The sequence below is a fragment of the Trichechus manatus genome, unplaced genomic scaffold, assembly GCF_000243295.1.
Source record: "Trichechus manatus latirostris isolate Lorelei unplaced genomic scaffold, TriManLat1.0 scaffold00087, whole genome shotgun sequence".
NCBI lineage: Eukaryota > Metazoa > Chordata > Mammalia > Sirenia > Trichechidae > Trichechus > Trichechus manatus.
This window is the reverse complement of record NW_004444023.1, coordinates 4,936,676-4,943,437: the sequence shown is the minus strand read 5'-3', so window position 1 is coordinate 4,943,437 and position 6,762 is coordinate 4,936,676.

Sequence of the window (6,762 nt, the reverse complement as noted above, 5' to 3'; positions counted from 1 at the left end):
GGCCGGGAGGAGCCGGGACTGGGAGGCTCCGCCCCCGGGGGCGGTCCGGCTCTCGTGCGCCCCCTGTTGTTGTCGTTGTGTGCCGTCGAGTCGATTCCGACTCATAGTTACCCTATAGGAAAGGGAAGAACTGCCCTATAGGGTTTCCAAGGGTGTAATCTTTAGGGAAGCTAACAGCTTCATCTTTCTCCCGCGGAGCGGCTGGTGGGTTCGAACTGCCGACCTTTCCGTTAACCATTGCGCCACAGCACTCCCCTTTGCTTGCAGAATTGGCTCTGAGTGGACCCCCAGGGCTGCCTCCTTGAAACCCGCGGGATTGCTGGGATCTGAAGCTCCCCAGTCCAGCACCAGCTCCGGCAGGCGGTCTGTGCCTTTGTAATGGGGGCGGTCCCGCCGCCCAGCCTCTCCCTGTGACAGGGACCCAGGGCTGGACTGCCAGCTTCAGTCCCGCTCAGGAGCCTCCAGCTCCAATCTGCCCACAAGCTAAGAAATTGGGGCCCCAGGCCTCTCCTCCCCCAGGACTGAGGAGTCCCAACCCCCACCTCCCTCAGACCCAGGAATCCAGGTTCCCAGCCCCCTCTTCCCTCAGACCCAGGAGTCCCAGCCCCAGCTCCTCCTCCCTCAGACCCAGGAGTCCTGGACCCCCAGACCCTCTACCTTTGGACCCAGGAGTCAGAGTCCCAGCTCCCTCCTTCCTCAGACCCAGGAGTCAGGGCCCCCAGCCCCCTTCTACCTCAGACCCAGGAGTCCAGGCCTCCAGCACCGTCCTCCCTAAGACCCCAGAAGTCTGGGCTCCCAGCCGTCTCTATCCCTAGGATCCCCTAGGGTCCCAGCCCCAACCATCCTGTGACTCAAGCATCCTGGCCTCAGGAGCCTAGATCCACAGTCTTCTCCTTCCTCTCATACCCACAAGTTCAGTCCCCAACTCTCTTCTTTCTCAGAAATGTGAGCCTTCACCCCTGCCCACCTAATCTTGGGGATGAGGGAAATGGAAGTCCCACCTAGCACGCTCAAGGGCAAACTCAGACCCAAGTTACCCTAGGAGCCCCCACCGCCCAGGCTCAGTGTCTGCTCCAGAATTCTTCCCCCCTTACACACACACACACACACACACACACACACACACATTCTCACTACCCCAGCCTCTACCCTGAGGGGTCCAGGTGTCAGGGTCTGACTTCACTCCAATACTTGGAGGGTTTATAGAAGTGCTGGGCCCCACATCTAGAGCAGAAAGGGCTGGAACTGGCCAGCTGGATGGTGGAACCCTCAGGGGGCCCAGGCTGTGGTCTGAACCGCTTTGTCTATAAGGGGTAGACACTTGGTCCTTCTGGGTGTTTTAGCACCCATGGATGATGGGAGCCAGGGTCCCTCAGGAAAAGAAGGGGTGCAGAGGTATTGACTTCCTCAGAAGACTGGGTGGACTGGGTACCTGAGGGTGGCATCTATGAGTCTTGGATTCTGGATCCCTGAGAGTGGTTTGTGCTGGGGGTGAGGACGCCTGAGTTTTCTAAAGGAAACTCAGTCTTGGAGGAGGGGGTTGAGATTCCTGGGTACCAGGGGAGGAGGGGGCTGGGGACCAGGACTCTGGGTCCTGGGGGAGGAGGGCACTAGGTACTTGAATTCCTGGGTCTGAGGGAGGAGGGGGCTGGGGGTCAGGACTCCTGGGTCTGAGGGAGAAGGGGCTGGGAACCTGGACTTTTGGTCTGGGAGAGGTGGGGGCCCACATTTCTGGGTCCAAGGGGGAGGAAGGGACAGGGGGCCTGGATTCTGGCTTCACGATGGACACCTAGTTTGCAGGCCTGGCCTTCTGGGGCAACAGAAACCAAAGGCTGGGTCCTAGAATGGCAGAGACTAAGTGGGGGACCAGCCTTCTGGTTCCCGGGCCTCAAGGTGGGGAGGGAGGAGAGGACAGACACCCCTGGGCCCTGGAGTCCCTTCTCAAGCTGACATTTCAATGCTAGTTCTAAGTTCCTGCCTGCCTCCCCCTTCCTCCTCCCTTTTTATTCGGAGCCCCTCACTCCCTGGTCCAAGGAGGGAGGCAGGCGCTGGGAGGGGGTGGGGGGCCCCCCTCCCCCAGTCCCGCAGGAGGAGGGGTCCCCGGGGATGCTGAGAGGGGGGGCTGTGGGTCTCCCGGCAGGGCGGACGGGGACTGAATGTTAATCGCATCCCAAGTGAGTGTGTGTGCGAGAACAGAGCGAGTGTGCGAGTCCTTCCCGCTACCGCTCGGAGAAGCCGGAGGAGCCGCGGCCGCCGCTGCTCGCCGCTCGGCCGCCTGCCCTCAGCCCCCCGCGGCCAAGCCGCCGGGTCTGGGTGCCGGGCTGGGTGGGTCCGCCTGGCCCCCAGGGGTCTCTCGTGCGTCTACCATCTGCCCGGTGAGGCTCGGTGTCCGGGTGTCTGGGGCTGGGCTGGCTTGGCGGCGGGGTGGGGGTGGGGGGTGTGTCTGTGTCAGGGCTGCGGCGGCCAGGGAGGGAGGGGTCTGCCTGTCTGTACGGACTCCGAGCCGCCTGCCTGGGTGTCGCGGGCCCCCCAGTCCCCCCGCCGGCCCCCTAGCCCGCATGGGTGGTGTGTACCTGGGCTCTCTGCCTCCCGCCTGCGTCCGGCCGGGCGTCTGGGCGTCCCTGCTGCCTGTGTCCTCCAGTCTGTCCGAACAGCCCCGGACGGCAGTGGCGACTCGGCCCCATTGGACCCCCTGTGTGGGTGTGGGTGTGGGTGTGTATGTGTGTGTGTGTGTGTGTGTGTGTGCGTGTGGCTCCCTCCTCTGGGCTCCAGGGTTGTCGAGGGGGAATCCCAGGGAAGTGAGCTGTGCGTGTGTGTGTCTGTGTGTGTTGCTGCCTGGGTTTGAAAGTGGGGGCGCAGAAGGGGGGGCTGGAGGTGACCAAGCGAGGAAGGGGCCGGCAGTGCCCCAGACAGACTCCTAACACAAACACACACCCCAGCCGCTGGCCTCAGAGGTGACCCAGACAGACAGACAGACAGACATAGACGCTGGAGGGTGGGCTCAGGGCACAAAGGGGGGTGCGAGCGAGCCGGCGAGAGGCGGGACCGGGCACATGGACAAGGGGAGGAGCCGGGGCTGAAGGCGGTGCAGGGGGGGACCCCAGGTGGGCGGAGGGGGGATCCCCACGGGGTCGGGGCCGCAAGAGGACACCCCGACAGCCTCCGCAATGTCCGGGGCCCCACTTCCAGCGCAACATGTGTAGCCGCGTCCTCGCCTAGCCTGGGGTGGCCACAACCTTGGGGGACAGACAAGGCAGGACAGGAGCAAGGAAGAGGAGGGAGAGACAGAGCCAGGGACAGGCAGGAGGTCCCTGCCGCTGCCACCACCGCTGCCACCGCCACCGCCACCGCCGCCGCCCGAGGGCCTGGCCCCCCAGCGGCGCCCTGAGCCCTCCTGCGGAATCTTCGGGTCGCTGAACTCGGTTCTGGTCCTGACCCCCTGCATCCCCCCCAACAGAACAGGGTCATGAAAAGGTAAGGCCCAGCCGGGGGGATGCAGGGGTGGGCAGGGATGTGGACCCCAAAATCTAGGACAGGGAAAGTTGGCCAGGAGCCTCCGGGAGGTAGGGAGGGGAGAATGAAGGGGCAAGGATCTTTGCCCCCCAGCTGCCTTGTCCCTTGGGGACACTCCTCCACCTCCTCTTTCCCCCTCTCTGAGCCCCTTTCTCCTAGGTCTCTACACCTCAGACCCCCAAACTCCCCTATTTCCCCACCACTTGGCTCCTTCTCCCAAGCCCCACATACCTGACACCCCATTTCTCTGTCTCCCCATCTCTCTGTCTCACCTTCTCTCTCTGTCCCCCCTGCTCGTCCCCCCCTCGCCGGCCAATCCCTCTCCCTTTCTCTTCTCACTCTCCCCTCCCTCCTCAGAGCTGTGAGTCTGCTATTAATACCCTGCCAAGGACCCTGAGGGCATCCAGGCCCCCCCACCCCCACCAGCACTCCTGGCGGCAAACCACCTCCCCTTCCCAAAGGTTCTGGAATACCCTTCCAGCCTCTTCCAAGCACCAGGATTAGGGTGGGGAGAGGACAGTGGGGGGGGGGTGCAGGATGCCGTCTGCAGCACCACGCGAGGGGGGGCGGGCTGTTGATCAAAGTAGCCTCTCGTGTCTTCCGTGGTGGATGGGAGAGCGGTGGGGACAGGGACGCCCCAGGAATCTCTGGCACCCTCCTCCTCCTCCTCCTCAGCTAGGGGACAGGCTGTGCTGTGTACAGGACCTCAGTGGGGAGACTGCCCAGAGAGGCTGGAGCTGAGGGTGTGCCCAGGATGTTGGGACTGATAGGACTTGAGACCAAGAGAGGTCCTTAAGGGAGGAGGGGGCCAGGAGCCGGGACTCCTGGATCTGAGGGAGGAGGGTGCAGGGGCTGGGACTCCTGGGTCTGAGGGAGGAGGGCGCTGAGGGTCCAGGATCCCTGGGTCTGAGGGAAGAGGGGGCTAGGACCCAGATTCCTGAGTCCTGGGGGAAGAGGGGGTCCAGCTCCTGGGTCTGAGGGAGGAGGAAGCTGGGGGCCTGGACTCCTAAATGCTGAAGAAGGAGGGGCCCGAGGGCTGAGACTCCTGGGTCTTGGAGGAGGAAGAGGCCCCGAGATGAGAGTTGGGACTCCTGTGTCTTTCTGGGAAGTTGGAATACAGGGCTTGTGTCTGAAGGAGAGGTTGTGGGCCTGGTTTCCTGAGTCCCTGACAGGGCACAGGACAGGGTGTGGACTCTTGGTCTCTTATATGGTTGGAAATGAGGACTGAGAGTTTCTTCTGGGCATTTAGCCTCCTAAGAAGGGTGGGCTGGGGGCCAAGCTCCTGGGCTGAAACAGATAGCAGGGCTCTGGGGCCCCCAAGGGCAGAGGCCACGCAGGGGTGGGTCTACCAGGGGCCGAAGAGGGACTGAAGGGTGAGCAGCCACCAGGAAAGGCGCGTGGAGAGTGAGTGTTAACCCCGCGGGGGCCAGGCCACAGCTGTGGGTTATTTTGGGGAGGAAGGGGGGCTATTCTGAGCGCTGATTGAGCCAGCTGCTTGGGGAAGGGCAGTGGAGAGGAGGGGCGAAGGGGAGCCAGGATTTGACAGGAAGGGCTGCTACAGACCCCCACCCCCATCCCTGGGGAGACAGTGGCCCAGCTAGGGGGGACAAAGCCTGTAGGAGGGGAAGGGGGTGTGGGCCTTTCCCCTACCCTGGCTGGCTGTCAGTGGACCAGGCCTGTGCTTCCATGGCAACCGGATAGGAGACTGATTGACAGGCGGGGAGAACCCTGCCCTGTCTGGACCCTCACCCCTCTCAGGGAGCCCCTAGTGCCGGCTCCAGTCCCTCTGTGGGAATCAAGAGTCCAGACCCCCAGCGCCCTCCTCCGTCAGACCTGGGAGTCCAGGTCCCCAGTCCCTCTTCCCTCAGATCCAGGAGCTTGGGCTTTCAGCCTTCCTACCCCAGGCAGCCAGTATTCAACAGGGGGCTTGGGGGGGGGCAGAAAGGATGAGGCACTGTATGTCCTCTAATTTACTAAATTGCTCTGGGCTGGGAGCCAGGACACCCCCGCCCCAGTTCTCCACAGCTGTGGCCCCCAACCCCACAGCTCAGCCTGAGCCTCAGCTCCTTCTCTGGCTTTCATTGACAATGGGGGGGGGGTGGCAGGGACAGGAGTAAGGGGAGAAAAGTGGGACACCGGGTGTGGTGAGGGGTTGAGGGGTAAGGTCATGGGGGCACTTTCTCTCCTTGGGATGTCCCACTAATTTCTTCTTCTCTTTCTCTCTCCCCCTACACCTGACTCCTTTTTTTTTCCCCCCTTTCTCATTTTTTCCCCCACTTTTTCTTCCTTTTATTTCTGCTCCCTCCTGCCTGCCACTTGCCATCCCGGCCTCCTTTCATGTCTGTGCCGGGCACCTCCCTGGTGGGGGTCTCGATCTTTGCCTCGCCTCGCTATTTCTGTCTTCCTCTTCCTGTGTTTGCTCTCGGCTCTCTCTGACGGCCTCCCTCGATCTCTGACTCGGCCTGCTTCCCGTATCTTGTATGTCTCATGGTGGCCGTGGGGTCTCTGTCTTCCTGGGCTTCTTCTCATCTTCCTGTCTCTCTCCAACTTTCTGGTCTCTCTTATCTCTCCCACCCTCCTGCCTTTATCTCTCCATCTCTCCGTCATTCTCTCCCTCATCTGTCTCTCCATCTCTCCCATTTCTGTCACTCTGTCTTCCTGTCTCTGTCACTCCCTGAGCCTCTCTCGCTACCTGTGTTTCTCTTCCCATTTCTTTTCTTATTCCTGTCTCTCCCTCTCCCTGATCATCTCTTCTCCCATCTCCCTGGGTCTCTCCCTGCTCCTATTCTGATCCTATCTCTGTGAGTCTCTTTCCCTTCCGTCTCGCTGTTGCCCCCATTCCTGTGCTATTTCTCCCTGCCTACCTGTGTATCTGCCCATCTCCATCACCCACCGTCACACTACCCATGTTTCTGTTCCTCCCCCATAATCCACTTCTCATCTCGGTGTCTTCCTACCTCTGTATCTCACCTTCTGTGTCTGGTGTCTTCCCCATCTCTCCCTTCAACCTCCTTCCCTGTATCTCTGTGTCTCTCGCTGCATCTCTATCTCTGTCTCTCCCTCTATCCATTTCTGTCTCTCCCTGTCCTGTCCCCGCTTCTCTTCCCATATCTCTCCCTCCTTGTATCTCATCTCTGTGTATTTCTTTCTATATCCTTCTCCCCGTCTGTATCACTCTGCCGTGGGGTCTCTCCCTCTCCTCACGGTGTCTCCCGCTCTTCTCCCGCGTGCCCCCCGGGCCCGTGCGCA